The following is a 17,931-nucleotide window of genomic DNA, read 5'->3' on the forward strand; positions in this document are numbered from 1 at the left end:
TTAAAAGTACAATATGACCACCAAGTTTTTTATATCACAATCCCTGCTTCTGAATAGTAAGACTAAAATTTAAAACATGTAACACTAGCAACTTCCCCAAGCCAAACTGCCCTGCACAGTAGCAAACTAGCAATTATTTTCATAAGTCAAGAGCTTTCTTATAAAAAGCTATTATCCTGGCAGATAAAAAGCACAAAAGATTTCACAGGTTACTTAAAAAGAAAAGAAAAAAAGAGACAGAGAGAGAAAGAGAAAAAGGAAAAGAATCAGCATTAGTTATTCATTTTTAGGCCACAAAATGTACCTTTCCATGAAGATTCAGGAAAAGACCAAAAGCCATGAAAGGGTATCTTAGTTTATCTTTATGTGTAGTGGCAAAGATGGGGTAGCTATGGAGAAACTGGAAATCTTGCATCCCCTTGCTACTGTACCTTTTTGGTAGGTAAACAATTTGGAGGGCCCATTAGCCTGGCATTCAGGAAGGAAAAGAGGAAAGAGCATGAGAAGGCAGAACAATTCCTTAATTGCTCTATGTATTGTGGGATTATAAAACTACAAACCCAAGGAGGTAAAGAATGAGATTACCAGACATACAGAGAAAAATGGATTAGCATGGTATAATTAAAAAAAAGGAAAAATTACAAATTAAAGAGAATTCAGAAAATGTGATTTCTGACTCTTAACATTCATAATCAAACCTACAACTGACTGTCCTCTCTACCCCACTCGGATAGTATTTAGTTATTCAGAGCTTACTATGGGCCAAAAACTACCTTTATTGTTTTATTTATATTATCTCATTTAATTCTCTCCAGAACCCTATGATGTTGGTATTACTGATATCCCCATTCTTAAATGAGGAAACTGATATTCAAAGAGACTGAATAACTTGCCCAAGGTCACATATCTAGTAAGCAATTAGGTCAATGTCCTTTTTTTGATCTAAAAAAACAAAGAGAATGACTTTCAAAGTCCATCCTGTCCCTGCCAAACATAAATTCATGAGCATTCATGAATTCTTATTCTTTTCATTTAAAGATAATTTAAACTTTCATTCATTTATTCAACCTTAAGATATTATGCAGCTTTAATTAGCTTAACCAAGTTCTTGAGAAAATTTGTTTTTCCTTTAAGTCTTTTAACCTAAAAATTCTCATTAGCATAAAAATTCAAGATCATATATTTTAAGATTGCAAAGAAAATTCATTATCAATTATTAAAATTCTGACAAAAGGACAGCAATGAATGAATGCAAGACTGCAACGAATGAATGCAACACAGACTCAATTATAACTGCAAATACATGTCAATTAAACTTATTTCCCTCTGCTTCATCCCCTAGAATTTTAAGTCACCAAGTTCCAATAATTTTCATTTTGAAATATCTCATGCTCTTTTCTTTTGCATCCCAATTCTGACTCATCACTTCACACCTGGGTTATTTTAACAGTTTTTTTCTTCTGTTTTACTGCCTCTCCTCACAATCCACTTATTTAAATTCTCCTAAAACACCCAGTTCTCATCATATTACTTCTGTTTTAGTTACTAAATAATTTCCCCAGAAAGGAGTACTAGACCTGGCATTCATGCTCTACATACTTTACCTTAACCAGCCCAATTTCCCTGGAAAGTATGCTGAGTGAAAAGTGAACAGGCTTGGGGTCAGATCCCAGTTTTGCCGTTTTAATTACCTATTAAGAGCTTGGACGTGTTACTAAACTTCCTTAAGTTCAACTCATTAAAAGTGTGCTCAGGTGCTTGCTTCAGCAGCACATATACTAAAACTGGAACGATACAGAGAAGATTAGCATGGCCCCTACGCAAGGATGATACGCAAATTCGTGAAGCGTTCCATATTTTTTCAGCCATAAAAAGAAATGAAATTGAGTTATTTGTACTGAGGTGGATGGACCTAGAGTCTGCCATATAGAGTGAACTAAGTCAGAAAGAAAAACAAATACCTTATGCTAACACATATATATGGAATCTTAAAAAAAAAAAAAGGTTCTGAAGAACCCAGGGGTAGGGCAGGAATAAAGACGCAGACGTAGAGAATGGACTTGAGGACACGGGGAGGGGTAAGGGTAAGCTGGGACGAAGTGAGAGAGTGGCATTGACATATATACACTACCAAACATAAAACAGATAGCTAGTGGGAAGCAGCCGCATAGCACAGGGAGATCAGCTCCGTGCTTTGTGACCACCTAGAGGGGTGGGATAGGGAGGGTGGGAGGGAGACGCAAGAGGGAGAGGATATGGGGATATATGTATACGGATAGCTAATTCACTTTGTTATACAGCAGAAACTCACACACCATTGTAAAGCAATTATACTCCAATAAAGATCTTTAAACAAAAAAAAAAGGTGTGCTCAGAACTTCCCTGGCGGCACAGTGGTTAAGAATCCGCCTGCCAGTGCAGGGGACACGGGTCCGAGCCCTGGTCCTGGAGGATCCCACATGCCGCGGAACAACTAAACACATGTGCCACAACTACTGAGCCTGCGCTCTAGAGCCCACGAGCCACAACTACTGAAGCCCGCGCACCTAGAGCCCGTGCTCCGCAACAAGAAGCCGGTGCACCGCAACGAAGAGTAGCCCCCGCTCGCTGCAACTAGAGAAAGCTGTACGCAGCAACAAAGACCCAATGCAGCCAAAACTAAATTAATTAATTAATTAATTATTTTTAAAAGTGTGCTCATATTTATTTAAGACAATGTATATAGAAAGCTTCCATATAGTGCCTGGCACCTAGCAGAAACTCAGTAACTGCTCCAACTCTGCTCTGCCTAAAAACAGAGGGTCCTTTTGCGCCTGTTTGAAACAAATCATCCTCATTGCTGGAAACAAGCTTCTAGCTCACACTGCTCCTTCCTTCGTAAACGTTGTCCACTTCCTCACTCTGCCTATAACACTCTTATTCAGCAATCAGCTTAAATTCTACTTCTTCTGGGTTCATTTCTGTCCACCTCAATCCTCCTCTGCTCTGTATTTCTACAGAAGCTGTCTGTACACCACCCTTTTGGGGCAATTAAGCTTACCATTACCCAAGTGCTTTACAGGTATACAAATCATTTCCCAGTTAAACAGTTTCTTCTTCAAATCCCCTTTATGCCTAATATGAATATTACAAAATATTTTGTTGAATAAACACATTTCATTATTGTTAAAAGTATTCATGTCAGGCAAAAACTGGTTATTTTCCATTGAAAAGGGGTGAAAACAGATTGATGAAAAATGTTTCAATCACAGTACTCATAATTTATATACTGAAACAGTCATTCAGCAAGAATGATCAGTAACCCAAGCCAGTTACAAAAGGCACACACAATTTTTCATTTCATTGTTCTTCTCCCTCCTCCTGAAATAAATAGGGAGGATATATAATTTATAATGATGACTTAAATACAGAAGTTGTTAACTGGCAAACAAGTTAAATCTGACCCACAGGCATGTTTGGTAAGCCAGCACATATTAATTTTTAAAAATTAATTGTTAGCATTCAGAAATTGGGGAATGTCAAATAAAAATCCCAGGTTTCCAGCTTCTCTTGAAAAACAGCAAGACCTGACAACAGTGGACTGATGTTCCTCAAATTAAAACCAATCAGTTAGGACCCTCTTAGATAGAGCTTATACTCTCCAATTCAAGGCTACCTTCACTTTCAGTTACCTAATCTTAACCTATGATGATACCTATCATATGGGCAACATACCTATGTTCTGGAGGTCAAGAACCTTTGCAGAGATTACGAAATATCTAGGAAAGTTCATAAAACAAATAGATCAGAAAGTATGACTCAATATAGAACAGTTGGGACAAATGCTACTCACTCTGATAAAAGTATAGGGACTTTGGATTAGGGTTCTTACTGCACTGAGGATGCTTTGTAGTTCTCTCTCTGTATAGCAGTCCCCAGTTCCCTATGTCAGGTTGTCTTTCCTGCTGTTTCTTGGGCTGAAAGACAAAAAGGCGCGAGTCCAGCTAACATGAGAATACATCTCTGAGGATACTACATATTCCTTCCCAGCAAATAATTCATCAATTTCAACATACTACGTTATGTAAGGATAAGAGACTCCAAAGCTAATTCTAATATATACAAACCTCCCAGTTATTGATATAAGGAAAGTTTTCATTGACTGGTATGATAAATCTCACAAAAAGAAGCCACTATAAGTGTTTCCAGTTGAAGAAGACAGGTTTCAGAAAAACTCTGATTGGCATTCCCATCATCTGACTCTAATTTGTCACATTCTGCCCAAAAATGTGTAAATCAGTGGCTGGCAAACCTTTCGGTAAATGACCAGACAGTAAATATTTTAGGCTTCAGGGCCATACAGTCTCTGTTACAACTACTCAATTCAGCTGTTGTCATGTAAAAGCAGCCACAGACAATATGTAAACAAATGAGCTATACTTATAGCCACCAAAATTTGAATTTCACAGAATTTTCACATTATAAAATGTCCCTCTTTTGATTTTTCCTCCCACCACTTAAAAACGCAAAAACCATTCTTGGCTCATGTGCTGAACAAAAACAGGTGATGAACCAAAAGTCTGCCAACCTCTGGATTAAATAAGCAAATGACTTTAATGCAATCACCACTGAAGAAGATGTGGGGAGTCTAGGTAGACATGGGACTCAAGCACAGGTACTATTAACTGTGGGATTCTCTAATCCAAGCAATGTAAATTTAAAGTATTGTTTGCTCTTGCTAAGCCTCATCTCTTATTTAAGTATATGTTCATCACCCAATAAGGGGAAAGAATTATGAAAGGCAATATTTCATCCAAATCTGTATCACCAGGTATAGTTTATACAGAGAGTTGTAGCTATGATGTGAAAAATGACAGTAATGTTCTTAGTACAAACTGTCCTCTATTTTAGCACACAGTTTTCTATTCACCAAGGCTAAATAAAATCCGTGGTGTCTTAATAATTATAAAATCATTCAATAACTGGACTGGGAAGACATCCATATTCCTGAAACTGATAGTTTCTGTCTGCCTGGTATGTTTCCTTCCTCTTTCAGATTAACAGAACCTCTCTTTCCTGTGGGAAGGCCATTTCATTTGCTTTGGGTAGGCTTAACCCCTCCTCCTCAGGGCCAGACCTGTCTCAGTGGTGGGCACGTGATCCAAGCCGGGGCATTATGTCTCAGTCTGAGCCAATCACTCATTCCTCCCTGGATTTTACTGGTGCTACTGGGAAAGAGGCAGACTTTGCTCTGAGATTACGTTGAAGACAATACAATGTAAACCTGGTGCTGCTGGTGGCCGTCTCTGCCACAATGGAGAAAGAGTCCACATAATTAATTAAAATAAGGTAAGCAAAGCCAAAATGGGTAGGAAGGAGACAGCCAAGACAAAGGCTTACTGAGGACAGCTCCACCCCTCAGACTTCCCAGTTATGTGAACAAATTCTCATTTTGCTTTAGTTTGCTTTGGGCTTCTGTCACTTGCAATTCAAAGTCCTTACAAATGTTATAATCAAGTTGCTCTACTAAAACTTTCAAACAGAACAGAATAATCAATGCATATCAAAATGAAAGATACTCCATTAGTTCAATTGAGATGTCCTATAGTAAAGAAACCTACAAAAGTAACCAACAACTCCCATTCTTTTCTTCTTTAAACATATACAAGTCCCAAGTGTAAAGCTTAAATTTTCACAAATTGAACACAACTCGGTAACTAAGCACCCCAATCAAGAAACAGATTATCATCAGTACGCCTCAAAAGCTTCCTCATGCTCTTTTCCAAATATTATCCTTTCCCCAAGGATAACCACTATGCTGACTTCTAATACCCTAGGTTAGCTTTTCCTATTCTTGAACTTCTAATAAATGGAATTGTACAGTGTACACACATTGTGTCTGGCTTCTCTCAAATTGTTTTTGAGATTCAACCATGCTAATGTGTCTAACCACAGTCCATTCCTTCTCTTTGCTATCTAGTATATTACACTGCATGACTAAACCACTATCTATTCTAGCGATGATAGGGATTTGGGAGCTTTCCAGCTTATGACTATGACAAATATTGCTGTTATGAACATTATTGTATGTGTTTTTTGACTAACATACATACGCATTTCTGCTCAGTATATACCTAGGAGGGGACATGTTGGGTCATAGGGTATATGTATGTTCACCTTTAAGCAGATACTACCAGTTCCCAAAGCAGTTATACAAATTTGCACACTCCTGGCAACGTTAGAGCCTCTGGCAATGTATGAGCATTCCGGTTACTCCATACCTCACCAATACTTAGTACTGCCTGCTATACTGGGCTAAATGGTAGCCCCAAAGACATGTCTATGTGCTAATCTCTGCAACCTCTGAATACTACCTAATATGGCAAAAGATGATTAAATTAAGGATCTTAAGAAGAGGAGCTAGCCTGGATTGTTTAGTTGGGCTTAAGATGCAATCACATGTATACTTATAAGAGAAAGGCAGACAGAGTTTTGAGAGACACAGAGGAGAAGGTGATGTGAAGACAAAGGGAGAGACTGGAGTGATGTGGCCACAAGCCAAAGAATGCATGCAGCCACTAGAATCTGGCAGCAAGAAATGTATTCTCTCCTAGAGCTTCTACAGAGCATGGCACTGCCAACCCCTTGATTTTGAACTGCTGGCCTCCAGAACTGTGAGAGAATAAATTTTTGTTGTTTTTAAGTTTCCTAGTTTGTAATTGCAGCCCTAAGAAATTAATACATCTGCCTTTCTATTTTAAATATTCTTAAAATCCTCTTTTGTTAAGTGCCTATTTAAGTTTTTTGTGCATTTTTTTCTGTTGGATTGTCTTTTGCTTACTTTACCTTCCACGACGGTTTGTCTTTCCATTTTTAATGGTGTCTTGAAACCAAAATTCACCTTAATATGATTTTGTTAACAATTATCTTTTATAGTTATTTTAAAAATCTTTGCCTACTCCAAGGTCACGAAGATGCTCTCTACTTTCCTTCTAATTTTATTATTTTACCTTTCACATTTAGATCTGTAATCCACCTGGAGTTGATTTTTTGTATGGAATAAGGTAGGGATTAAGATTCGTGTTTCTCTCCATATGGTTATCTAATTAACCCAAATCCATTTATTGAAAAGACTGTCCTCTCCCTACTGCACTGCAGTCTCACTCTTGTCCGTACATGGGTTATCATACACATAATGCGGGTCTTTTCCTAGACTCTCAATTCTATCCCACTGGTCTATTCGTCTATCCTGTTTCAAGTTATTATAGATTTTGGAGAGCTGGTATCAGTTTTATTCTTCCTCAAGACTGTGTTGCTTATTCTTGGCACTTTCCATTTCCATACAAATTTTAGATTCAGTTTGTCAATTTCTATGGGGGGGGGTTGGTGGGGGGGACCTGTTAGGGTTGTGTTGAATCTACAGATGTACAAACACAGCAGACTCCTAAATTTATTTAGGTCTTCTTTAAGTTCTCAGTAATGTTTTGACAGTGTTCGTGCAGGTCTTGCATATTTCTTATTAGATATTCCTAAGTATTTAATTTGTTAAAAGGCAATACATGGTATCTTTTTAAAATTTCATTTTCTATTTGTTGCCAGCCTCCAAGGTGGCCCCCAATGATCCCCATGCCTCCTGATATTCTGGCCCTTTGTAGTCCCCTCCCACATTTTATCAGTGTTGGTCTGGATAACCAACAGAGTACTGTGGAAGTGTTGGTTTGTCATTTCTGAGTCTAGTCATAAAAGACAACTGTACATTATGGCTACTGCCTTGCTCTCTCTCTCTCTCTTGTGGATCACTCACTGCGGGGAAGGCGGCTACCACTGTCATAAGGACAGCCCCACTTGCTGAGTAACTGAGGTCTCTGGCCAAAAGGGGTATGAGTGAACTTGGAAGCAAATCCTTCAGCCCTGGTTAAGTCTTTGGATGATTGCAACCTTGGCTAACATCTGGGGCTGCAACCTCATGAGAGACTCTGAGCCAAAATTATACAGCTAAACTACGTCTATATTCCTGACAGAAACTGTGTGAGACAATAAGTGTTTGTTGTTTTAAACCATGAAGTTTTTGGAATAATTTGCTATATAGCAATTGATAACTAATATAGTTACTGGTATATTAGGTCTCCTTGCTTCTGTTCTTATCTTCCTATGGTGTATTTTCAATACAGCAGCCAGTGATCATGTTAAAATCTAAAGCAGATCACACTGCTTGCTTACTCAAAATCCTTCAATTCACCAAGTAAAAGCCAAACACCTTACCATGACTTAAAGGCTCTTTATAATCTGTTCCCCCATTACCTGACCTCCTCTCCCACTCCTCCCTGATCATATACAGATATGCCAGTTATGCTCCTGTCATAAGGCCTTTGTAACTGCTGTAACTTCTACCCTCCAGAAGTCACTACAACTAGGTTCCCTCATCTCCTTCAGGTCCTTCGCTCAAATGTCATCTTCTGAGAGAGGGCTTCCTTTACCCCATTTAAAATTGCAACCAGCATCCTTTATTACCCTTTCTAGTTTTATTTTTCTTTAATGCCTTTCATCTTAATTTACTATTAAATTACACTTATCTCTCTTCCCTCTACTAAAATGTTACCTCTGTAACAGCAGAGATTTTGTCCATTTTGTTCACTGATGCTTAAAATAATGCCTGGCACATGGCAGACATTCAATATTTGTTGAATGCATGAAGGAAACTGTGCTGGCAAGGTAGCAGCAGCCTTGTACTACAACCTGTAGTAACCAAGTATTTACCACAAGGCAAACAGGCTGCAATAGGCTCTTTTAAAAGAAACTGAATTTGCTGTTTGAGAAAAGATCTAGGTTTGCCAGCAGGGCCCACTACATATGTTATACAGTTTGTGCACTGAACAAAGATGCTTAGCCTCACACTCTAAGCTGTGGGGTATCTTTTCTAATTCATTTCACTCAGAGAGAGGTTCATTTAGCAATTTGCCTAAGTTGGCATACCAAACATAGTAATTTTATAATTAAAGTTGTAGTCAATTTTACGTTCTCAAACCGACCTAGGTTCCATACTGCGTATCTTAAAGAATTAGGCAGTTACTACCTGCACAAGGCAACCCAATACCTTTTTTTGCAAAATGGGGAACCCACTCAAATTTTCCCATTGGTTTCCACATTCATGGGCTTTCATTCACTTTTCTTCTCCAAAAGACTAACAAAATAAGCTCTATGTATGCAAGATCCACATTTATGAACCTTCTTTTTATTTCTTCTTCTTTGACCTTAAACCTCATAATTCAACATGCATGAATTTGTGCTTCACCTCCCTGTTCCCAGCCCCTTTAAGAAATCTCTTCTCCTAAGGCAAATCTCCAACTTAGTTTCCAATACTTGTAAATGAATGTTTCTCCCTGATTTCTTCCATTGTATGGTCAATCTCTAAATTAAATCTCTCCTGTTCTTCTGAAACTTTGTATAACACTTTTTATACAAATAACTGGCTTTATCATTTGGTTTTATTTAATAATATTTATATAGTGCTTTATGTGCCAAGCACTGTTCTAAGCACGTTTATAAACTTCAACTCTTTTATCCTCATAACAAACCTAGGCAATAGGTATTATCACCATATCACAGACAAGCATGGGGAGGTTAAAGTAAATTGCTTAAAGTCATACAGCTAGTACTAGTAAGTGATGGAACTAATAGTCAACCTTAGCAGTCTGGCTGGAGTCCATGCCCTAGGTCAGTAATTCTCAAAGCTTATCTGTGGACCCCCTGGGGATCCAACCCCTGAGATCCTCTCAGAGGCCCAGGAGGTCAAAACTATTTTCATAAAAGCAAGAACTTGTTATTTGCCTTTTCACTGTGTCGACTGGCAGCATAAAAGCAATGGAAGGTAAAACAAGCTGGAGCCTTGGCTTCATGCACCAAACTGTACTAGCAGTCAGCAGCCACTGTATTCTTCATCACCATACTCTTACCTTCTTCCCCCCCAAAAAGCACCACTTAACGAATATTCCTGATTAAACAATAAAAGTACTAATTTTATTAAATCTTGAAACTAATTATACTTCACTGTATTCTTCCTCTTTGACCTATTCTGGGATACAGGTACTGCACAGTAAAGTCTTCCTCATTCTAGTTTCCTACCCACATACCCCAAATTGAAGTCTACCCTTGGACAGAATCTGGGCATACAGCTCTTAGTTTCTCATTTCAGGGAAAGGCCTACTAAGGACACATACCCCACAAACTCAGAGTTATGGGAGCTATTTATAGTAATCAACATCGAATTTCAATATGAATTGAAATATGAACAATGAACAAATAATATAGTCTGTAAAGACTAATATAAAAGAGAAAAACCAAATTAAATACACAAAATGATTATTTAGTTTTTTCAGGGTTGTATCCCCAACACTGTAGATTACGAGTTGGTAAACTTTTTCTCTAAAGGGCCTGATAAGTAAATAATTTAGGCTTTGTGTGCCATATAGTCTGTGGTAACTACTCATCTCCACTTTGGTAGTGAGAAAGAAGCCACAAATACTGCATTGGCCAAAAAGTTCGTTCGGGTTTTTCCATAACATCTTACAGTCATAAATCCAAGACTCCTTCTTTACCCACAGCTCACAAAGGGCAGGTACATAAAAGGTGTCCTTTGTCTCACAGACAGTGATCACCTGTTAGGAGATCTCTTAATCTTACTTCCTACTGAGATGATTTCTTGATTACAAGTGTGAGGGAAAGGTTTCTAACATCCTCCTACCAAAGTTTATAAAAGGATGCATTGATTAGTAAGTGCTTATACCTACTATTTATAATTATGGGGAAGGATAAAGCAAGTACGGTATCTTATCAGGCGAGAGAATCTTGTGTGTCTGGAATACAGGATGGACTAATCCTAGAAACAGTAAGGCCATATAGTGAAGGCTTTGTATCCACGCTAAGGTGTCTGAATTTAAACCTATAAGCAATGGAGAATCCCATCACCCTATAATGGGAAGGAGGATTTAACAAGTGCTGTTCACTAAACACATCACTATGATTTTTTATGTACTTCATGGTGCGCTGAAAAGGATTTAAGGTGACTTTAAAAATGCATGCTATACGACAACATTAGACAGAAGCAAAAATGGTCAATCCAAGACAACGTGGTAGAAAAAATGAGGAGTCAGGTATATTGTTAAAACAAAACGCATGCCCATAGGGCTTTTTTGCTAATTAGAAGCCATTCAGCTGACTCTACTCTTCCTAGTAGCCAATGCAAAGGATATGACTAGTTAAGAGGTACAATATTCAAAAGAAAAATGAAATCAATTACTCAGAAATACAATTAACCTTGACTCAGATAACATAAGAGTGAGTGTTTCATATATAGTTTATAAGGAGAACACAATGTGATATGTGGTATGGTCAACAATATCTGTAAAGTAAAATACAAGTTTCTGGGGTTGTTTATTAGTACCACCTTTCAAGATAAACCAATATCATGGCCAACTTCAGTTAACAGCCAGTCTACAAGCAGCCAGAGTCAAAAATAAAATCTCAAAACATCTAAGGGCGTGCATGGGCTTATGCATGCTTATCCATTCAGGCAATCATTCATTAAATTAATTTCTCTTAAGTGTGCTTCTACTTCTTATAACTAGGCATTCTGTCAATGATTGCTGAGGCAGAGGGCACAGGTGAAGAGAAAACTGAGATGGTAGATTGGGTTGAACATTTCTGCTTCAAGCAGAACAGTTCCTTTTTAGTATTTTTAAATATCAGGTTTCTGTAAAAGATCTCATTTGAACAAAGGGTTCAAATGGCTAAAACAAATACGGAAAAACTATTCTAAGCTCCTGATTAAAAACATACAATGCTCAACAGTAAGCCAATCTAAGGTTAACAGAATATCATGAACAGTTTAGGGCATAACTACCAGCCCAGTTAGGCAGCCACTCCACCTCTGAAATAAATGCTCTGAGTGGGGTATCCATAGGTCATCATTTAATCTTAAGTTCTCCAAACCTTCTCCCTAAATTAAAAAATCAGATCAGAAAAGTACATACTTCGATATACATTAGTAAGTACTCACTGAAAACATTAGGTGTCATGTACTAGGCCCTGTGCTAAGCACTTTAGATGAACTGTCTCATTTAGTTTCACCATATCTATATGAGGAAGGTAGTATTATCAGCCCCCTCCCTGCTTCCTAATCAGTTAAACAAATTGCAGTTAGACTTGCCAACTATGACTCCTTGTTAACATTCCCTTTTAATACAACCTGTACTACCTACACGTCTTAACTCTTGTTGCTCCATTGGTACCATGGGATAATATCTCCAGAAAAGTTAAGCAGACATGGGTGAAAACCTGACCCAATGAACCAATCTGAAAAGGTTGGGGTGGAGAAGAGGAAGAACACCAAACACATAGAAAGGTACCAAAGCTGTAAACTTCTTGCCAATTCCACACGATTTTTCACATATCTTTTAAAATAATCTCCCCCTTTCCCTTTTTCAGTTAGAATGGGTATCTGTTCAGATGTGTTCTGGCCCCTGATTAGATTCCAGTAAACAGCAAGTTCTCACAGAACATAAAGCCATGTTTCTACTTCTTGCTACAACCTCCCCCCACAACACCTACCATGTTTCTAAACACACAGTAAGAGTGATGGTCAGTGCTGAAACCCAGACTACTTTTTTTAGGCTTTAGTAGGATCATCCCCAACACAGGAGATTCTCTTACAATAAAACCACTGATACCTAATCCTTCCTGAAAGACTTAATAATGCACCATCTATAACACTACCAGTGCTTCTAGATTAAAAAGCACTCTATCAGCAACTAAATGTAAAAAAATGGCTCACTTTAATCCAAGAAGCAGTCACTACTGACAGAACTCAAAACCTGCAACACCACTTAATTCACCCATCCATGCCTTTATTTTAAAATATCATTATAATGACTTTGCTGAATTTGCTAAAAATCACTTCACCTAAAACCCAGAGAAAATATACCTAACTTTCACCAACATTCTTTAAGACATAGTTTTGCTTCCTTTCCTCCTCTTTTGTGGAGTTACATCTGATGCAAGACCAATCTTTCATGTTCCAGACAAATACAGCTGTGTGTCATCAAGAAATGTCATGTTTAGGGACTTCCCTGGTGGCGCAGCGGTTAAGAATCCGCCTGCCAATGCATGGGGCATGGGACATGGGTTCGATCCCTGGTCCGGGAAGATCCCACATGCCGTAGAGCAACTAAGTCCATGCACCACAACTACTGAGCCTGCATGCCACCACTACTGAGCCTGTGTGCCTACAGCCCGTGCTCCACAACAAGAGAAGCCACCGCAGTGAGAAGCCCATGCACTACAACAAAGACCCAACACAGCCAAATAAATAAATTTTTAAAAAATTATTAAGTATAATTTAAGTTATTAAATTATTTCCAAGAGCAATTTTCTATACTAATATCTAACATCATATTCCCCAAATACATTTTCATGACTGTTTGGTTAAAGTATTAATTTTAAAAGGCTGAAATCAACTGCAAAATAGAGATCTAAAGAATTATATTCTTTTGCTTCACAGTAATGGAATAATGATGAAAAAAGATGTATGGTTATTAAGTGATATTCTCAAAAATATTTTATAAATAAAAATCTACCACCCACTCCACCCTCAACATCGCACCCACCAGAAAAAAAATAGACCCTAAAAAATATCTCATCACACTGATGTGTTATCTTTAAGCACTTTAGATTTTAAAAATTTTAAATTATGCCTAATTACATAGGGTTACAGGCTTAAGTCTACTCACACAGTTGAGGTTGATGAGCAAACAGCTGTCCTGTATCTTGAGACAGACATTAGCTTCCTGCCTTCCCTATCCTCATAAGCAGCTAAACTTTGAGTTTTATGCAAGAAAACATTTTAAAGCCTTCAGTGTTTTACTGCAGCAGACTTCAGATTCATTCCTGTAACACATTTAACATGAAACAGAGTTGAGACAGTTCAAATTGACTATGTACATTTTAATTGTCTAAACTTTTAAGGAGTGCTTTCACTATTATAACTATATAAAAAGGGTTGCTATGTAAAATTAAGAAAAACATTTCATTTGGTATCTGACACTAATGTATAATTTAACAATATGTAACTTTAACATACAGATTTTTCTTCACCTGGTCACAGGCTAGGTAAGGAAGAATTACTTTTTATAATCATTTGTGCCCAAAGTAAGCAAAACTAGGTATTTTTTCTTTTTTCCTAAAGTTTAGCTAATTTCTTTAGCATAAAGAGCCACCAATTAAAGAACAACTTTTACAAGGAGATAGCGGGGTGCCCTCAGTGTCCCAAGAATATCCTTTGGGACCCTCCTGACTGGGGAGAAAGAGACTCTTGGTCCCATTGTAACAGAAAGAGGAGCCATATTTCTAACATTTACAATGAAGGGTTACACACCACATTTCTCCACAGATTAAAATTTCTGTAGTATCATTATTGCGACAGGTTACTCAAGTGTTATAGAAAGCTTGTCTGGAAAATAAAACTGCGTTCAATCAATATGTCCTAAAATAGCTAGATAACAATTTTTCCCCCATAAAGGTACATTATTAACCCCAATTTCTATAGTAAATTTTAGGAAAAGTTTTAGGATTTTACAGAGTAAATTTACTATTTATATTAACAACATGGTTTTAAAACACCATGAGAAATAGACAGCATCCAAACACTCAAAATTCACTGGCTAATTTTTAAAGTTTTACTTAATGCTGAAAATTGACTGTATATTTGCTATGTCATAAAAGATGACTAAAGGTTTTAGGATTCATTCAAAATAACTCAAATGTTTCTTTATAATCTACTTATACTGTACATATAAATAATTTAAAAAATAACTCAGAGCTTTATAAAAGTTGTAACTGATAGAATAATTTTCACTTAAGTTAAAATATTTGTTCAACAGGCTAACTGTGCTTCAGTATAACTTATTAAAACTTTCTGATTTTCACCACAGGTTTAAATGAGTCTACAGTAAACTACAACGCTAAAAAATAAATTGCACCAATCATGGGCTGTAAAAACAGAAACATCCTTTCTATAAAATAATAATTAACATTTAAATGAGTGATTACGGTGCAAGAGACACCATCCCCAGAATTTTACATGCACACTTAATCCTCATTCTACCCTAAAAGGCAGGTGAAATTATTACCAACTCTTTTCAGGTTGTGGAACTGAAGTTTAAAGATATTACGAACTTGCTGATGATTACACAGCTAATAAGTGGCAGAGAAAGGACTTGAATCCAGGTTTATTTGTCTCAAAAGCCTGGTGTTCTTACGTATCAAGCTAGATTATAAGCAAGAGCAATCTACTGCACCGATCAAACTATATCTGAAATTGGTATAAACCATATCTGGAATTGGTATCTGGATTTGGTACTCTATGTTAAGTATGATATTGATAAATGAGTGTTATCAGGAAACCAACAGGATGGTTATAAATTCAGGAAAGCTACCTCTCACAAGAAACTGTTAGGAACGGGAGTACATAACCTAGAGAAAACACAAAAAGGGAATGCATTATGAAGGGCTGTTAAAGAGAAGCAAAGAGCAGTCTTATCTCACAAGTGGCACAAGAGTACAGAATTTGAAACAATGTGTCAAAGTCTCAGGAGACAAATTCCAGTTCAACACAAAATACTTCCTAAAGCTAAAGAATCCAACAGTTAGAACAGCCTCCCTCCTATATTACTGGGTTTGTGCAAGTAAATATTTGAACTTCAACTGTCATACTAATAATGGATTCAGGCAAAATTACCATTTGTTAAAATTCTTTGTGGATGAAAGTTTGATGAGGAAGAGCATATATTAACTCCCAAAGTATCGCCCCACAAATTACTTATTGGAGAAGGGAAAATAATAACGTTTAAGTGGAAGAACTTGGCAGATACTACATTAATCAAAAGATCAAAGTTGGTATCACTGAAAACAGGACAAATGGACATATGCCTCCTGATGTGATGCCCTGAGAAGCACACAGCAATAATGTAGAATTCCTGCCCAAGCTACTATATTTCCTAAATTTCATCACAAGGACACATGAGACAAACCCAAATTGAGGGATATTCTATAAATAAATGGTCTGTCACTCTTCAAAAGTGTCAATGTCATAAAAGACAAAGAAAGGTTAAGGAAATGGTTCTGATTAAAGGAAAATAGAGACATGACAACTAAACACAATGAATGATTGTGGGTTGGATCCTAGACTGAGAAAAAAATTATTAAAGAACATTATTGAGGAAACTAGAGAAATCTGAATGTGGGCTGTGTATTAGAGAATTGTATTATATCAGTGTTAAATTTCCTTGATATGATAACTGGAATGTCCTTGAAAATATAAGAATGCTGTTTTTAGAAAATATATGTCTAAGTACTATATGGTAAAGGGACAGGATGCATGCAACTTATTCTCAGTTCGGAAAAAAAAATAATATAACAGAATGATAGCACAAATGTAGCAAAATGTTAACAATGAGTGAATCTTGCCAGGGGGTATATGGGAATTATTTGTATTATTAATGCAACTTCCTATAAATTTGAGATTATTTCAAAATAAAACCTAAGAAAAATAAATATTTGGACCTGATATTCTAAGGATTTCAACCAAATACCTAACAATAACAAGCGAACCATTATTTCCTATCTCATCTCCATACACTCAAACTCTAATTCAACAGCAATCTAAACTGATTTGTGGTTATCCATTTTAATCAACTGTAAGAAATAGTGCTCTCATTGAAAACATCAGATGTGAATGCTTATGAGTCAAGTGAATGTCTGCCTCCTCTCAACCTTCTTATTCTATTGCAGTTAAAGAGACAAACTTCTGGGCTTCCCTGGTGGCGCAGTGGTTGAGAATCTGCCTGCCAATGCAGGGGACACGGGTTCGAGCCCTGGTTTGGGAAGATCCACATGCCACGGAGCAACTGGGCCCGTGAGCCACAGCTACTGAGCCTGCGCGTCTGGAGCCTGTGCCCCGCGACGGGAGGGGCCGCGATGGTGAGAGGCCCGCGCATCGCGATGAAGAGTGGTCCCCACTTGCCGCAACTAGAGAAAGCCCTCACACAGAAATGAAGACCCAACACAGCCAAAAATAAATAAATAAATAAATAAAAGAACGTGAATTTCTAAAAAAAAAAAAAAGAGCTCAGGTTTAAAAAAAAAAAAAAAAGAGACAAACTTCTCCAATAAAGCAGGGTTATTCCTCAACTGGATATGCAGTAGCAGGTGTGTCCTTGTTAAAAACTCCAAATTAAATTAATTTCTAGTTATGCCAGGTAGCAAAGCAATACCAAAGCAAGAGTTAATGAGTGATCAATAACATACAAGGGAAATACTAAAACAAACGTCCCACCCAAACAAACTCTGTTATGCCAATAAGAAGCCAACAAAGCACACACTGACCTACAGAGCACCTGGAAAAGACAAGATAACAGAATGTTAATCACTGAGAGGCCAAAACACAAATATTTCTGTGGCATAAAACCACAAAATAAATTAAAGGAGAGGGAGGAAAGAGGTGGAAAAAAGAGAGAGAAAATGAATAAAATAAAATGCAAGAAAGGAGAAAATCTTCACTATTACCTCACTAATTTCATGTTCTCCTTCCTCTCCAATGGCTTAACCTATTTTCCCTCATTTTAACTTATTTTGGATTGTCTTTTACCTACTATAAAAGTCAGTCTTTGTAAGACTGCGACAGTTGTTAAGAGCATAGCTTTGACTATATTGTAATTATTTGCATCCTATGCCCATACTTCATTTTTGTTTTACTTGTCAGTAGGCCCAGAACAGCAGTCTCTCTAGTAAGAAATCTCACAAACAATCCACCTCGGAAAGCAGCAGAACAACTCGTCACTTAGCTCACAGTCTAACAGAGACAGAGGCAGCAATTGGAGGGGTAGATAGCCAGCAAAACTG

The 17,931-nt window shown here is 37.3% G+C and overlaps 1 protein-coding gene across 6 annotated transcripts in view; it reads right to left on the reverse strand.

The window, feature by feature from the left end:
* Positions 1-17,931, reverse strand: part of ZFAND6 (zinc finger AN1-type containing 6) — a 75,698-nt gene that overhangs the window by 20,429 nt on the left and 37,338 nt on the right. Inside the window, exons 2-3 of one of the 6 annotated variants that reach the window (XM_082388597.1) lie at positions 13,764-13,920; positions 3,833-3,956 (exon numbers count right to left, since the gene is read on the reverse strand). The exons of 3 other annotated variants lie outside the window; for them this stretch is intronic. The gene's annotated coding sequence lies outside the window, so the exon portion shown is untranslated. The remainder of the gene's footprint in view (positions 1-3,832; positions 3,957-13,763; positions 13,921-17,931) is intronic. 2 more of the 6 variants (XM_082388596.1, XM_082388595.1) reach the window with 2 other exon arrangements.

This window comes from Balaenoptera borealis (genome assembly GCF_965194805.1).
Source record: "Balaenoptera borealis genome assembly, chromosome: 3".
In the NCBI taxonomy this organism is placed as follows: Eukaryota; Metazoa; Chordata; class Mammalia; order Artiodactyla; family Balaenopteridae; genus Balaenoptera; species Balaenoptera borealis.